This window comes from Quercus suber, unplaced genomic scaffold, assembly GCF_002906115.3.
Source record: "Quercus suber isolate HL8 unplaced genomic scaffold, Cork oak 2.0 scaffold_250, whole genome shotgun sequence".
NCBI classification, from domain to species: Eukaryota; Viridiplantae; Streptophyta; class Magnoliopsida; order Fagales; family Fagaceae; genus Quercus; species Quercus suber.
This window is the reverse complement of record NW_027069706.1, coordinates 796,868-814,114: the sequence shown is the minus strand read 5'-3', so window position 1 is coordinate 814,114 and position 17,247 is coordinate 796,868. Positions and strand designations below refer to the sequence as shown.

The 17,247-nt window shown below is 41.7% G+C and overlaps 1 long non-coding RNA gene across 1 annotated transcript; it reads left to right on the top strand.

The window, feature by feature from the left end:
• The first annotated feature begins 1,591 nt into the window (after positions 1-1,591).
• On the top strand, positions 1,592-3,445 carry LOC112038395 (uncharacterized). Its single transcript, XR_010631895.1, has 4 exons — positions 1,592-1,734; positions 1,851-1,948; positions 2,034-2,151; positions 2,986-3,445. It is a non-coding gene; the product is annotated as an uncharacterized LOC112038395 (long non-coding RNA).
• Positions 3,446-17,247: the final 13,802 nt, after the last annotated feature.

Below are 17,247 nucleotides of genomic sequence, written 5' to 3'. Positions count from 1 at the left end.
ATTCTGCTTTTCAAAACATTTTGCTCTTTAAATGGTATTTTGCATCAAACCTCATGTCCTCATTCTCCTCATCAAAATGGAGTTTCTGAGAGAAAGCACAGGCACATTGTTGAAACTGGTCTCTCTTTGATGTATAGATCCATCTTCCTTACAATTACTGGTCTATGCTTTCTCTACTGCTGTCTTTCTTATTAACAGATTACCCTCATCTGTTTTATGCTTTAAATCTCCTTGGGAAGTTCTATATTCTACACACCTCCCCTTCAGCTCTCAAGGCCTTTGGCTGTGCTTGTTACCCTTATCTTAGGCCATATACTAAGCACAAACTTCAGCCAAGGTCCCAAGAGTGCATCTTTCTTGGTTATCCTCCACTGTCAAAGGGCTACATTTGCCTTGATCCTAAACCAATAAGATTTACATTGCTTGTTTTGCCCTTTTCAATGAGTCTTTGTTTCCTTTTGCTCAGCCTTCATTCTCTACTGATCCCACCACTCCTTTCTCACTACTTTCTCTCATTGGTTTCCCCATTCTTCTTCTACTCCTTCTGCTACTATAATTCCTATTTCTTCTACTTCTCCTTCCAACTCTGACTGTATTTCTTCATTTACCTCTTTAGACCTTACTTCTTCTTTACTTCCTTCTTTAGTACATCCCACCATTCCCATTCCTATAGTTCCCCCTCCTTCTAATTCACCATCTTCCCTTACTGAATCTGTTGACCATTCTACTGCTACTGCTCTTCCTTTTTCTCATTCTGTGGCTCCAAATCCTTCTTCATCTATCCCTGCTTCTCATAACTCTCATCCTATGGTCACTAGGTCCAAACATGGTATATATAAGCCTAAAGTTTTACATGTTAAGCTTGACTACTCTGTGACTGAACCTCCTTCCTATGCTATTGCTGCTAAACACCCTCAATGGGTGGCTGCCATGGACTCAGAATATTCAATCCCTTCAAAAGCAACACACTTGGTCCTTTAAAACCCATGACCCCCCCCCCCCCCCCCCCCCCACCCCCAAACAAAAAAAAATAATTACATGTTGCACCTTTGCTTTGCAACAGAAAGCAGCTTCATCAAATGCCACATGACATAGATGCATGCTTTCTTTTTCGCTTTACAAAGTAAAATTAGCACTTTTACTTATCCAACATAATAATAATAATTCAGTGCACTTGTTAGGATTCTGTGAATGATTGTGCTTGGCTGCTATGCTTAATTGAGCTGTTAGCTCAGCTGCAATAAGCCTAGCTGCTGTGATGTGATGTGCACCTGACCTTGCTCTTGCTGTTACCAGATGGTATTATTGTATTGGATAGCTTAAGTAATGCTATTCCATGTTATGTACTGTATAGTGGAGCAGAGGTTATGCACTGTTTGGTAGCATAGAGAATCTGGTTGTAACTTCCTGCTCAATATATATATGTGGATAATTGTAAATAGTCATGTGGTTAAATAGGCAGGTAGTTAGGTGGTTAGTTGCTAAGGAGTAGTTAGAGTAACTAACGAACTGATTCTTGTAGTTAGTGCTCGAGTTGTTTAGATAGAAGGAGGATTTGATTTGTAAAGGATTCGTAACAGAAATAACATTCATCTTTCTCTCCTACCTCTAGAATTTTCACTCTATCTTGGAGGCGTGGCTCCCTTTAAGAAGCCATTTTCTTAATCACATAAGCAAAGATAAGAACAAGGTTCTTATCAGCGGTTTTATGATATTTCATTACTAATCTGAAAGGTCAGTTTGTTGAGTTGAGTAGGTACAGCATTAATCAATCTCTATTCTTTACATGCTACTGCCCGTCTGCTACATATGATGTCAATTTATTCAATGCATACACTTTGACATTTCAGCTTCCATTAGATCAAGGAGATGGAGAGGGAAAAGCAATGTACATCGATGCAGAGGGCAAATTTAGGCCACAGAGACTACTTTTACAGATAGCATAAAGGTGTCATACAGCTACCTTAAATTGAATATGCTTCTCTGCAGTGTGAGTTATCTATAGCCATAGCCAATTGTTTTGAATGCTGCAGGTTTGGACCGGATGGTCCTGATGTCTTGGATAATGTGGTTTATGCATGCTAGAGCTTATAACACTGATCATCAGTCAAGACTTCTGCTTGAAGCAGCTTCAATGATGGTGGAAACAAGGTGCAGTACTGTATTTTTTTTTTTTTAAATCGTGCTAATGAATCTATTCTTCAATATTGTCACTATCAAGTTATCAACCAAAAGTCAAGAAAAATAAAAATGTAATCTTGTTTGTTCTGTCTTATATTATTAAGAAATAACAAATTTATTCATCACATAGGAGCTTGTCATGAGGTAAAACTTGATTTGGTGAAAGACATACTCCCCTTGCTAACAGTCAATGAATTGACAATGAAATATGTTTTATCCATAATCCCTAAAGCACCGAACAGACTTGACCTAGACACAAACTGATATTTTAATTTGGAAACCCAATTTTGTAAGACAGTGTGTGTGTATATATACGTTGTCATATTGCGAAACTCTCCTTTACATGTCTACCTGCTTTATTTCTCACTTCTCTTGCTCTTTCTTTTTATTTTTTCATTTTCACATTTTTCTTTCTTAATAAACTCTAGCTGTAAGATTTTATTATTATTCTTACTCTATGTGCAAGTCTAATTTCAAATTCTGAAATGTTCTTATTTTCAGTAATTATTTTTAATAAAAATTGCAATTTTTTCTTTTCTTTTCTTATTTGAGGGAGCAAAATATTTTCCAATTTAATTGAAATAATTTCATTTAGTTTATTGAATTTGCTCAATCGATGCTTAAATTTTAATCACTTACCTTTTAGTTGGTTTTGAATAGTATGGAATATTTATTCTATGCTGCAATGCCATATTCTTGTTCAGATGCACTCTTTTTTATTTATAAATGGTTACTGTGTAAAGTGACTGGTCTGGTATTCACAATAATTGATGCTTATTACATTATTGAAACATTTTTGAACAGGCAAAGGGCTGTCTTCATCGATGGGACTTAGAGACAGAGGAGGAATGGGCAACTTACAATAAGCAGTAAGAAGCAATGCCAAAAGCTGCATTTCAGTTTGGTGTGAAGATGCAGGACGGTCGAAACACACAGAAACAAAACAGGGACCAAAAGTTCAATAATGAGCTGCACCAGATTAACAAGACACTTACCAGAAAGAGATGAATTCTGGTGAGGGTGCCAACCACTATGAAGATGACCTGCAACCTGGAAGGAAAGAAGTTTCGAATATGAAATTTGATAGTTGTTCTAGTGTTTAAGAGAAGTTTTCTTTTGTAATCTGAAATTGGTGATACTCTTAATTTAATTTAATTTTTTCAATACAAATACAATGGACTTTTATAGTTCTTTCTTGTAGAATTTTCATGTGTTATGTTTTGTTTTGGTTCATAAGACAAAATACTTAAGTAATTGGAGTTTAGGAACGTCGGTGTAAAGATGAAAATTTGAATTGATTATCGTCATGGGAATTTAGGAAGGAGCCATCTGAAGAAAAACTCAAGAACAAGTAATCTGAGTTCTGGAGATTATCGCCAATTGAACCAACAAAGAGTTACAAATCACAGAGAAAGGAAAGCCCTAGAAAATGAGGGAAAGAGCAAGAAAGTAAGAGAGGAACAGAATGAAAGAGAGAGAGAGAATAAATGGAAGATTTTGTATTCAATTTCAATAGTTTCTACATAATCATACATTCGTGCTCATTGATCTATTTATATACAATCAGAGTTTGCCTAAATTGCTTAAGTTAACAGACCCAAATATCTGAAACTAATTCCCTTGAAATTAGGATTTCAGTTAAGACTAACTAACTGAATTTAGCTCCAAAACTAAAACAAATTCTGGAGCAAAGCTAAGCGCACCGTTTCATTAAGTTCCTGATGAAGCCATTCACTTAAGCAAAACGGTGCGTTTGGTGCATCTGCTCTTAAATGAAACGCTGCGTTTAGTTTAATCACTACGCAGTCGTTTTAGGCTTCTTCTTCAATCTTCTTCTTTTCAGGCTTCATCTTCTTCACTTCAACACCATCGAGGAACCGACTAAACATTTTCGCTACCTTAATCTTGATGGGGTCAGCCATTGAGAAGTAGGGGACATATTGCATATAATGTAATAAGAAAAGAATGCATTTTTTATGTTTTTGGTAGAGAAGGGGAGTTTTATTTACTTATATAGGGATCGGTACAAAAACGAAAGGCATAGTTTTATTTACTTATTACCAGGATTGGCTAGGACACTACCATCAGTGTTAAGAGTAATCTAAGGGCTTGATGATGCCAGGAGGTTTGAGTCCAGTTTTGCTGACTAGTTTGAACATGGTAAACTAAAGACAATCATCAATCATTCGTGTACCATTATAAGGGTGCATGAACAAGACAAGATGCCATTGAGTTGCCTTTGGAGATCCCCTTATTTTTATGCAATCCAAATATGTGAAAAATGAATAAAAAAGTAGACAGTATAGGGGCACAATAAAATCTAGTAGCATTTTCACAACAATCTTGATTTGAGTTGTAATGAGCTCTAATATAATCTTATTTTATTTCGACATATGATGAGCTAATAACTCAAGTTTCTTGTAAAATTTTGATGTATCAGTAGAAGTACTCACAAAGAAGAGAGACAAAGCATTAAAAAAAAATGAAAATAAGAATGGCGACTGTTTGTGATGTGCTAGCATAAGACCCAAAATTTTCCTAATGAACCCCAAAAGACACCCACATCAGCTTATGTATCTATAGGGCAAATCGGATTTTAACTACCGTGCTTGTGTAAATTTACAAGTTATTGTATTTATGCAAAAATAATTTTTTATTATTTCTTTGCTTATCCTTAGAAAAAGAAAAAGAGTGAATGATGATTGTTGTGGGTGAAGATATTGAAATAATTAAAAAAAATAAAGAAAATTAATATTTTAATGAAATAAAGTATCCAAATAGATAATTTGATGTGAGTCTTTGACAAGTGGTCAGGTAAATTTTTTTAAAATAAACAAGATTTTTATACTAAGAATCCATTTGGGAATAGTTTATTTAGCTGAAACTGAAAACTTTTTTACTGAAAGTATTATAAATAGAGCTAAAAAGTAGGTAAAATAGTACATTGAGATCCATGAATAATACTAAAAAGTACAATGAGATCCATAAATAGTAACTGTAAGGACTCAATTTGGATTGGACCCAGAAAAAGGATGAGAATCTAGCCCAACAAGCCCAAACAATACATTTTTAGAGAGTGGGATGAAGAATTAGGCCCTAACAGACAGGTAACTCTAAAAATAGGAATTCCAACCCTTTGGAGGCCGAGGCATCCAAGCAACTCCTTAAGGTTGCTCCTCGGCGCTCATCCAAGGAGCTTCCTTCCTTTCCCCCTTTTTTTTTCCTCCCCTCTTTTTTGTTCTGTTGGGTTCTTCTTATATAGCCCCATCTCCTTCTTCTCTTTCTTCCATCTGTTGGTCATCCATGCGCCTTCCTTTTGACCGTCCATCCCATCAGCTGTACTATCAATACTCAAGTGATTTACAGTGACCAAGGTTATCCAGTCCAGGAGTCACATCTCCATTAATGTAACCAGGGGTTAGGTGAGCGCATTTATTGTGGAGGTGACAACCTTTCCTGAACTCGTCTCCCCCCCACCACTTGGGGTTAGTCTCAGTCTGCCGAGGACAGGGATATCCTCGGTGGGGGTTCTAAGAGTTTGGGCCTTCATACATCGTCTTCGTACAATATTTCTTCCTCGGCATGGGCCCTGGGCCAAATGTGAAGTGGGCCGAGGTTACCAGGCCTATAGGCCCCACAATAGCCCCTCAAAATCCTGCTATCCGTACCTGCGGACGGGGAGGAGGGTTTTGATATCCCTGGGCCCTCCATATGATTCACCCAACCTCAGCCCACGTCAGCGTTGGAGCCTTTTCGCCTACCCGATGTTCGTTTCAGGCGTTTCAAGGCCTAATGTGCGCTCGCATTAAATTCTAGCGGCTTCACATTTCCCACTTCCTACGGTGTGATGGTAATCACTCGACAGGGATTTCCTGCTTTTATGGGCGGGAAGTTATAGTTGGTTAACTTAAATTGGAGGTATAAATACTTGTTTGATCCGTTTGGCATTCTTATTTGCGTATTCACTAACTTCGATGCACGTACTGTGAATCTGGTTTAATTTCCACACCGTCTAGCGCCCTTTTCCAGTGTCGAAAGCCTGTTCGAGGAGAATCTCCCTATTTCTGTAAGTCTTCTCCCCCCCGCTAGCACAAAGTTTTCTTTGATTCTTCTTTCTCTTTCCCTCTTTTGAGTCCTTTAGCCGTTGCTAGGGATGGGGAAATTTAAGAAGTTAGTTAAATCTGAAGAGATGATGGAGAAATTTGTTGTCGATTATGGGATACCCCGTAATGTGGGCTTGAGGTATTGTAAGGAGGGGGAGTGGTACGCTAAAAGGAATGAGGGCGAAGTTGTGATTCCCATGGTAGCTTTAGTAGAGGGAGGCATGAGAATCCCTATGAGACCAATGATGAGAGATTATCTCACGCATTTTCGGCTGGCCCCTACCCAGTGTGCCGTTAATGTGTTTAGGATATTAGGGTGCGTAGATGCCTTGAATGAGAAGATGGGGTTGAGGTTAACCCATCATGATGTGAATTGGTGCTACAATCTTCAGCACCTAAAAGGGAAATCATATTACATGAAGACACGATAGGGTTCGGCTCATCCAATGCCTCCCCGATTCTAGTAAGGGTTTGACTTAAGATTTCCTCATTGTATCAGGGGAATGGCACGATGGTCTCCACTGTCCAACAGTAGAGGGAGAGCCAGGTAGGGTACCCGAAGTAGGAGGCGGTCTAGATTCTTGTATTTTTTCTTTGTTGTATATCTGCTTTGGTTGATTGATCATAGGAGTTTTGTTTCTCCTTCTGCAGATCCTCACGCCTTCGCGCGTCATTTTCATATAGTCAACAAGGAGGACTTGGAAACCGTTCTTAGGGCAGAACTTTTTCTGAACGAGGTCGACAACCAAGTTAGGGCCGCCCACAAGATCCTCGGATGCGATCTAGCCCAGAAGTTGTTCCCAGACTCAAAGTATGTTATCAAAGCTCGTGATCCTCAGCTCAGGAAAATCACTGTGGTAGAGGATGATTTTTGTATTTTCCGAAGGATCCCCCATTCCGAAAGGCATTCCATTGGCAGGTTCTTCCTCTTCTTGTAAAGCGACAGAGACCGAGGAAGGGAGCTCGGAGAAAGGCGACGAAGTGGTTAAAATAAGTTCGTCTGAGGACGAATTCAGTGTGTTTAACCAAGTTGAACAACCCGAGGATCCTCCTGGTAATCTAGGGGACCCCCACTTGTCCGAAGCCAATCTTCAGCCCCCGAGGGTTGGTGCCCAAACAGAGATGGGTCTTAAGAGATTGCCTCAAACTAGTCTTCTTGATCTGCTTGAGGGCAAGTCTGAGAAGAGTGTACCAAAAGAGCTACAGCCCAAGCCCCCTCTCCCAGGACTTAAGCCCTCACCTGCACAGACTAGGTCGTCCTCTATCCCTCTAATTTTAGACTCTCAGCCTAAACCCTCCGACCCGAAAAGGAAGAGATCCTCTAAGGGTAAGGATCCCGTGGATGGGGGCGGATCCCATTCTTCCCTAGGGAAAGATGAAGCGCGCCGACCTCCTAAACAACTGAGAATTGGTAGCCAGCACAAAGGAAAAGAGATTGCTCAACGGTCCGAGCCCTAGGCCTGGCTGCCTGCTGCCATGCTCCATGGAAAACTTTTGATGGATGACGCTACGATCTGGGAATCCCAAGGAAGTGAGGGGGCCTGCGTAGCCGATGCACTGAAGAGATCCCTCCTTCTCCCCGTCGACATGGCTAAACTGGGGAGCATGGATGGGCCAGAAGTTGCTTACAACCTCAAGAGATACCTGGGCATGGTAAGACCTCTGATACTTGTTTTTTTATTTGAATTTTAATGCCTAGCATCACCCTTCTTCTTTACAGCGCATTTGCTTCGGTTGGCAGGCCATCTAGGCTGTTTTCAGGTTGGAAGAAGAGGTCGACGGCCAGAGTAACGCTCTGGCGCAAGAGCGCGACAAGTTCTTAAAGGCTGCAAGTACCCTTAAGAGATCTAAGGCAGATCTTAAGAAGGTGATCGGAAGTCTGGAGGAGATGACAAAGGATAGAGATAGAGCGGCCTCAGACCTAGCTGCAGCTACGAAGCAAGCTGAGGATCAGACAAAGCGCTTGCAGGATGCCGAGGGCCAGCTGCGGGCTGCCAAAAAGGACGTCGCCGATCTGAAGAAAAAGTTGGCCGAAGCGATTGGGGCAAAGGGTATTGCCGAGTATGCCAGAGACGAGGCCGTGAGGGCCAAAGACAAGGCTGTATTTGCAAGGATACACGCTAAGCGTTCCTTAGAACAGGCAGAGGAGGAGGCCTTTGCTGAGGGGGTCGCTAAGACTGAAGCTACCTTCAAGGCTCAGATCCCTGAAGTATGCAGGCGCTTTTGTTCCCAGACTTGGAATGAAGCCCTCAACTAAGCGGGAGTTAATGTCTCATCTGACCTTAGGAGGGCAGAGAGAATATATTATCCTCCTGCAATTCGCGAGGTTACCTCCATTACTTCCGAGGAGGAGTCTGCATTACCCACGGCAAGTGAAAGTCAGACCAAGACTGCCGAGGACACATCCTCAGCTGACAGACCTTTTGAGGAGGCTGAGCCCCATGGAGCGTTTGAGGGGGCTGGAACCGATGGTCAAGAGGTGCCCCAAGGTGGGGTGAGGCATCCTGCTGACTCCCGAGCCACCCCTACTGTCCCTCAGATTTCTCCCACCGTGGAAGGGTCCTCTAAAGTAGCCCCTCCGAATCAGGGTTCCTAGGTGTTTCAATAGGCTCCTCTAGACAAACTGCCTACGGAGTTGGGGGTAGCGTAGGACACTCTTATTTGTTTTCTTTTTCACTTCATTTTTACTTTTTGGCTTGGCAACATTGTAACGAGAACACATATTTTCTATTTGAAATATATATTTAATAGCTTACTTTTAATTTCTTGATTGATGCTTCCTCTTGCTTGTTATACTCTAATGTTTTGCTCAATATCTTGGTTCTGTTCTAGACTTAGTCTCGTGAGGCAATCAACTGTCCCTGAAGCGTGAATCCGAGGACGGTACCACCACTCAGTTCTATCTAACGCTTTTGTTCTTCTGCAAATAGTTAGCTTTCCCATAGGCTTGCGTAGATCAATTCTTCCCTCGTGTTTTGCGTAGATCAATTCTCACCAACTTCCACTCCCTATATAAGGCTATCAGGAGGGAGGTGTCTTCCTTCACTTCATGAATCTTCTAACAAAACAGGAAACATGTCCTCCCAACTTTTCGAACTTCTTCAATAACCCTGTCAGACTTGTGATAAGAGTTTGGAGAAATGGGACAGCCCCAGATGGGAGTGAGGGTATACAGGCTAAAGGCCCTCCTCCCTCGACCGAGAGCCGTTGCGGCAATAGTCCGCGTCAGACTTCTGGCGTGGCAAAATTTGGGCATCACCTTGATTGTGCCGTGCAAGGCAGGTAGGAGGGAGGTCCCTGAAGTACATAACGCTCTTCTCTGGGGCGCATTCCTGCCAGCGGAGACGGGCAAGATTACGTCATGTTTGGTGCCCGAGTGTTGCCGTCTCCAACTGCTAACCGCAGTGGGGCTAGGAGAGAATCAAGGGAACATCATAAGGAGGGGCCGCCAGGCGCCCATGCGTCTACTCCTCTCTTGTCGCTGGCACCACCGCACCGGCCTAGGAGTTGTTGGTAGCCTTGAAACAGGCCTGCCTCAGCCCCATTCCCTCTATTTAGCTTTAGGTCTGGGCCGTCTGGGCCTCTGTTTGTAGCCTTAGCTTTAAAACATGCCTGTCTGAGCCTCTGTTTGTATCTTGTATTTCTTTTTCATTTAATAAAATAATGCGATGCTTCATCTCTTTTCCTTTGAATCTTCTACCTTTCTGCAAAAGTTTATTTATTCATTCATTTATATATTGTTTTTTTTTTTTTTTTTTGGTGGCGCTTCCTCGTTAACCTTCCGTAAACTAGCTATTTAGGAATGATCGTCCGTTGCGCCTGTTAGTGCACAAATTCTCCCCACAGGCAGCGCCAATTGTAGGGACTCAATTTGGATTGGACCCAGAAAAAGGATGGGAATCTAGCCTAACAAGCCCAAACAATACATTTTTAGTGAGTGGGATGAAGAATTAGACCCTAACAGACAGGCAACTCTAAAAACAAGAATTCCAACCCTTTGGAGGCCGAGGCATCCAGGCAGCTCCTTAAGGTTGCTCCTCGGCGCTCATCCGAGGAGCTTCCTTCCTTTCCCCCTTTCCCACCCCCCCCTTTTTTTTTGTTCTGTTGGGTTCTTCTTATATAGCCCCCTCTCCTTCTTCTCTTTCTTCCATCTGTTGGTCATCCATGTGCCTTCCTTCTGACCGTCCATCCCATCAGCTGTACTATCAGTACTCAAATGATTTACTGTGACCAAGGTTATCCAGTCCAGGAGTCACATCTCCATTAATGTGACCAGGGGTTAGGTGAGCGCATTTATTGTGGAGGTGACAACCTCTCCTAAACTCGTCTCCCCCCCCCCACCACTTGGGGTTAGTCTCGGTCTGCCGAGGACAGGGATATCCTCGGTGGGGGTTCTAAGAGCTTAGGCCTTCATACATCGTCTTCGTATAATACTTCTTCCTCGGCATGGGCCCTGGGCTAGATGTGAAGTGGGTCGAGGTTACCAGGCCCATAGGCCCCACAGTAACAAAAAAAAAATAGTAGAAAAATAAGTTAAATAGTGAAAAAAAAAATCTGAATTTTTAAGCCAATATCAAATGTAACCAAAAATAGAGTAATAGTCTAATATACTAAGATGTGAATGCTCTAAAAAATGTAAAAGTAACATAATTGAGAAAGAGAAACGAACGACCCCTCCGTAGACTTAGTTACGACATATGTACCAAAATATAAATATTTTAATCATCAACTAAGCCAAACTACTGTTTAATACGTTAATTTCAAAAAATACAATAAAATTTATAAATAATAATAAAAATAAATTAAACAGTAAATAAAAATTGACTTTTTAAGCCAATATCAAACGTAGTAATTATAAACTAACAAATTAATAATGCGTGCATGGATTCAGTGATTCACTAACAAAGGTCAATGAGAGGTTGCTGTCAAAAATGAAGATATATAATTTTTGTCGTCCATAATGCAACATACAACTATGAATATGATTGATGTAGCTAGCTAGCTTTTACTCGACACCAAGATATTCCAGACCAGACCGATCGATAATCGCATATACATGATGGATTCATATCCCGTGCAATACCTAGGGTATTGCACGGCGTGCAATAGCTTCAATCTCAACCGTTTATTTAATCCAACACATAAAAAATTGACACCTAATAAAGACAGCTCATCAATCCGTGTGACACCACCCTCTGCCCTTGCTCTTTTCTCTATTCTCTCTGCGTTTCAGCTACCAAAAAAAACAAAAAGAAATTCTCTTTCTTCAGATCTCTCACTATCCAAAATTCAAAAACTCTCTCACACCATTGCTGAATCTCCATGGCTACAGCTAGCAGCCACCGCGTCCCACACCTCCACTACTGGCTGTAGTTCTGGTCTTTCTCCTTCGGCCACTGGAGGTGCTATCGCCGGTGCCATCACCACTGGTGGCCGCCGGGTCCTCCTCTCTCTCTCTCTCTATATTGTCTTTTCTCTTTTATTTTTCTTTTTGTTTCTCTTTTTATTTGCCTTTTAGACAAGACCAAAACCCCTTTGACACTCATTTTGTTTCATTTTTTTATTAGTTTGATGAATAACATTTTGTTTCAGTTTTGATTAGCTTGATGAATGGGTTTTCTTGTTTGGATTTCTAGTATTAGCAATATCTGTTATTATTGGCATTTTTAAAGCTGGTTTTTGGGTGGGCATTGAAGATGTTTGTTGAAATGCTTCATAGAGTTTTACTTTCTCTCACTGTATTCTGCCCCCCCCCCCGAATCTACCATTCTCACCAAAAATTCTCAACCACCATTCTCAACTACCAACCCACCATTCTTCATTTCTCCACTATAAATAGAAGGCCGGGTTCAAAAAAAAAAAAAAAAACTCATCAAAAAAAATACACTGAGTCATGAAATGAAGATTTGTTTCTTTCAAATTTCAAGTCCTCCTTCTCATTTAGCCTCACTCACTATGGCTTCATCATTCTCAACACTCAGCAACCGATATCACTTCACCGTCAGTTTGAAATCAACCCTCCATGGTTCGGCAGAAACCCTCTTCACAGCATCATTGTAGTTTTGAGATCCAAACAAATTTTGTTTCTCCACCTAACAACCACCTTTGTCCATAAAGTTATTCATAACAAGGCCAGCATCGACCTTCCATGCTTCCGTAGATTTGGTTGGCCAGGACATCCAAGTCCAGCAGAGACACCAGTTCCTAATCTCAGGTCTCCTATAGTCTCTCTCCAATTGCTTGGTCTTCCAGCAGAGGCAGCGGTTCGGAACAAACAACAACTTGGCTGGTTTCTAAGACCAGAATCACAAGTTAGCTCCATCTTTCATTTTTTTGTGCTTTTCCAACAAGAAGCAGTAAAAGAAGATGGTAAAAAGTGTTGGGGTATCCTACAAATTGTCTTTCATCCAACACTTGAAATAACCTTCAAGGCACCAGCTCATCAGAGTTCAGCCTTTGGGGCTGGTAAATGGTCACCAGAGCCTTATTCCATGTCCCCACCACTATGGGACTCAAAGGTCATCGTTTCTGGTACCTTAAAACACACTTTCTGGAATTACTCCAACTTAAATTCAACTTGAAGTATTTTAGAATGAACTTTTCTGAAATTACTTCAACTTAACGTCTGTCAGTATGGTCCCATTACGCACGCACATTCAATGACTTACTGTCAGAACCCATGCAAACATACAGCCATCCCATTTTCAAAGGTGTATCTCCTAGAAACACCTACACCAGAGGGTTCCCGACATACAGGATCAGAACCATGGTGGCGTATGTTTCACCCATTCGCTTTGCTTCATCCCCGTCTTCTTCACCACCAACACCGTCATCTCCAGGATCCATAAGCTTCTGAAATTACTTCAACCTGGGTAAAACGATGACGCATGCGCACTCAACCACTTTCCCACATGGCCTCGCCGTAATCCGAAGTATACTCTTCTGATATAACTTCACCAGCGGTTCTTAAAAACACGAGGCTAGCCCCATGACTCTACGTGCCGTACCCATCCATCATCCTCACGTCTTCCCCATCTTCTACACCATGTGATCGCCGCCAACGATCCAGAAACACTCTTCTGAAGTTACTTCAACTTAACCTCTGTTGAGAAGGTTCGGTCATGCAAGTACATTCAAATACAGGCAGACCCCTTTTCGGTCTTACCAAATCCTTTCATATGGGTGGGTCTACTCCTCAGAAATTATCTCATCCTGCTGAAAGCTCTGCCACCTTCAATTACTTCATTTGAAGAGCCAAGAGTAAAAGTCTGTTTTCGAAACTCATTCCCACACCACGCTCTGAAACTGTGTGTGTGAACGAGTCTCGAGGGGCATTTGTAGACAGGAAAAATTTCCAGCCTATCACAAGCTGACACGTCACACTACCAAGCCCACAAAATACAGCCAATTACAAAGCACCACATATTGCTGCTAGGTTTTGCTATCACTATTCAGAAACCAACAGAAATTTGTCAAGTGTCATGCAAAGACCAATCACACATCATCGCACGTGTAAGCGATGACATAAGCAGTCTCGCACGTGTAAGCGATGACACAATCAATCAGCATGTGTAGGCGATGACATAAGCGGACCAATCAAGCGTTGCCACGTGTCACCAATCAAGTTCCGCCACGTGTCACTTACCTACCCCTAAACTCCTATAAATAGAAGCCTTCCTAAGGCATTTGAGGGGGGATGAAATCCAAGGAGGACCAGGCCATTGGAAGCACTCAGAAGTCCAGAAGCTCTGCCGGAACCAAGCTCTAAAGCCTCCAAGAACTTCAAGAACTTCAACTTCGAATACGAAGAACATTCGAAGGAAAATCATCCAAATCATCCGCCTAGATCCAAAAGTTTGCTGGAATCAAGCTCAAAAGCCTCCAGAAACATCAACAAACCACAAATCAGTGAAGCTCTACGGATCAAGCCTCTAAAGCCCCGAAGAACTTCCACCACAAACCTTCGAATACAAAGAACATTCGAAGAGGAATCATCCAAATCATATTCCTAAATCTCAAAGTTCACTGGAATCAAGCTCAAAAGCCTCCAGAAACTTCACAAATCACAAATCATTGAAGCTCTATGGATTCAAGCCTCTAAAGCACCGAAGAACTTCCACCACAAACCTTCAAAGACGAAGAACACACGAAGAACGTGAAGAACAAAGGATTTCTAACAAGCTCATAGCCAGAGATTCATTGTAATTCCGTTTCAACAATCTTCGATCCATCCTTCAACNGTTTCTTGTAAAATTTTGATGTATCAGTAGAAGTACTCACAAAGAAGAGAGACAAAGCATTAAAAAAAAATGAAAATAAGAATGGCGACTGTTTGTGATGTGCTAGCATAAGACCCAAAATTTTCCTAATGAACCCCAAAAGACACCCACATCAGCTTATGTATCTATAGGGCAAATCGGATTTTAACTACCGTGCTTGTGTAAATTTACAAGTTATTGTATTTATGCAAAAATAATTTTTTATTATTTCTTTGCTTATCCTTAGAAAAAGAAAAAGAGTGAATGATGATTGTTGTGGGTGAAGATATTGAAATAATTAAAAAAAATAAAGAAAATTAATATTTTAATGAAATAAAGTATCCAAATAGATAATTTGATGTGAGTCTTTGACAAGTGGTCAGGTAAATTTTTTTAAAATAAACAAGATTTTTATACTAAGAATCCATTTGGGAATAGTTTATTTAGCTGAAACTGAAAACTTTTTTACTGAAAGTATTATAAATAGAGCTAAAAAGTAGGTAAAATAGTACATTGAGATCCATGAATAATACTAAAAAGTACAATGAGATCCATAAATAGTAACTGTAAGGACTCAATTTGGATTGGACCCAGAAAAAGGATGAGAATCTAGCCCAACAAGCCCAAACAATACATTTTTAGAGAGTGGGATGAAGAATTAGGCCCTAACAGACAGGTAACTCTAAAAATAGGAATTCCAACCCTTTGGAGGCCGAGGCATCCAAGCAACTCCTTAAGGTTGCTCCTCGGCGCTCATCCAAGGAGCTTCCTTCCTTTCCCCCTTTTTTTTTCCTCCCCTCTTTTTTGTTCTGTTGGGTTCTTCTTATATAGCCCCATCTCCTTCTTCTCTTTCTTCCATCTGTTGGTCATCCATGCGCCTTCCTTTTGACCGTCCATCCCATCAGCTGTACTATCAATACTCAAGTGATTTACAGTGACCAAGGTTATCCAGTCCAGGAGTCACATCTCCATTAATGTAACCAGGGGTTAGGTGAGCGCATTTATTGTGGAGGTGACAACCTTTCCTGAACTCGTCTCCCCCCCACCACTTGGGGTTAGTCTCAGTCTGCCGAGGACAGGGATATCCTCGGTGGGGGTTCTAAGAGTTTGGGCCTTCATACATCGTCTTCGTACAATATTTCTTCCTCGGCATGGGCCCTGGGCCAAATGTGAAGTGGGCCGAGGTTACCAGGCCTATAGGCCCCACAATAGCCCCTCAAAATCCTGCTATCCGTACCTGCGGACGGGGAGGAGGGTTTTGATATCCCTGGGCCCTCCATATGATTCACCCAACCTCAGCCCACGTCAGCGTTGGAGCCTTTTCGCCTACCCGATGTTCGTTTCAGGCGTTTCAAGGCCTAATGTGCGCTCGCATTAAATTCTAGCGGCTTCACATTTCCCACTTCCTACGGTGTGATGGTAATCACTCGACAGGGATTTCCTGCTTTTATGGGCGGGAAGTTATAGTTGGTTAACTTAAATTGGAGGTATAAATACTTGTTTGATCCGTTTGGCATTCTTATTTGCGTATTCACTAACTTCGATGCACGTACTGTGAATCTGGTTTAATTTCCACACCGTCTAGCGCCCTTTTCCAGTGTCGAAAGCCTGTTCGAGGAGAATCTCCCTATTTCTGTAAGTCTTCTCCCCCCCGCTAGCACAAAGTTTTCTTTGATTCTTCTTTCTCTTTCCCTCTTTTGAGTCCTTTAGCCGTTGCTAGGGATGGGGAAATTTAAGAAGTTAGTTAAATCTGAAGAGATGATGGAGAAATTTGTTGTCGATTATGGGATACCCCGTAATGTGGGCTTGAGGTATTGTAAGGAGGGGGAGTGGTACGCTAAAAGGAATGAGGGCGAAGTTGTGATTCCCATGGTAGCTTTAGTAGAGGGAGGCATGAGAATCCCTATGAGACCAATGATGAGAGATTATCTCACGCATTTTCGGCTGGCCCCTACCCAGTGTGCCGTTAATGTGTTTAGGATATTAGGGTGCGTAGATGCCTTGAATGAGAAGATGGGGTTGAGGTTAACCCATCATGATGTGAATTGGTGCTACAATCTTCAGCACCTAAAAGGGAAATCATATTACATGAAGACACGATAGGGTTCGGCTCATCCAATGCCTCCCCGATTCTAGTAAGGGTTTGACTTAAGATTTCCTCATTGTATCAGGGGAATGGCACGATGGTCTCCACTGTCCAACAGTAGAGGGAGAGCCAGGTAGGGTACCCGAAGTAGGAGGCGGTCTAGATTCTTGTATTTTTTCTTTGTTGTATATCTGCTTTGGTTGATTGATCATAGGAGTTTTGTTTCTCCTTCTGCAGATCCTCACGCCTTCGCGCGTCATTTTCATATAGTCAACAAGGAGGACTTGGAAACCGTTCTTAGGGCAGAACTTTTTCTGAACGAGGTCGACAACCAAGTTAGGGCCGCCCACAAGATCCTCGGATGCGATCTAGCCCAGAAGTTGTTCCCAGACTCAAAGTATGTTATCAAAGCTCGTGATCCTCAGCTCAGGAAAATCACTGTGGTAGAGGATGATTTTTGTATTTTCCGAAGGATCCCCCATTCCGAAAGGCATTCCATTGGCAGGTTCTTCCTCTTCTTGTAAAGCGACAGAGACCGAGGAAGGGAGCTCGGAGAAAGGCGACGAAGTGGTTAAAATAAGTTCGTCTGAGGACGAATTCAGTGTGTTTAACCAAGTTG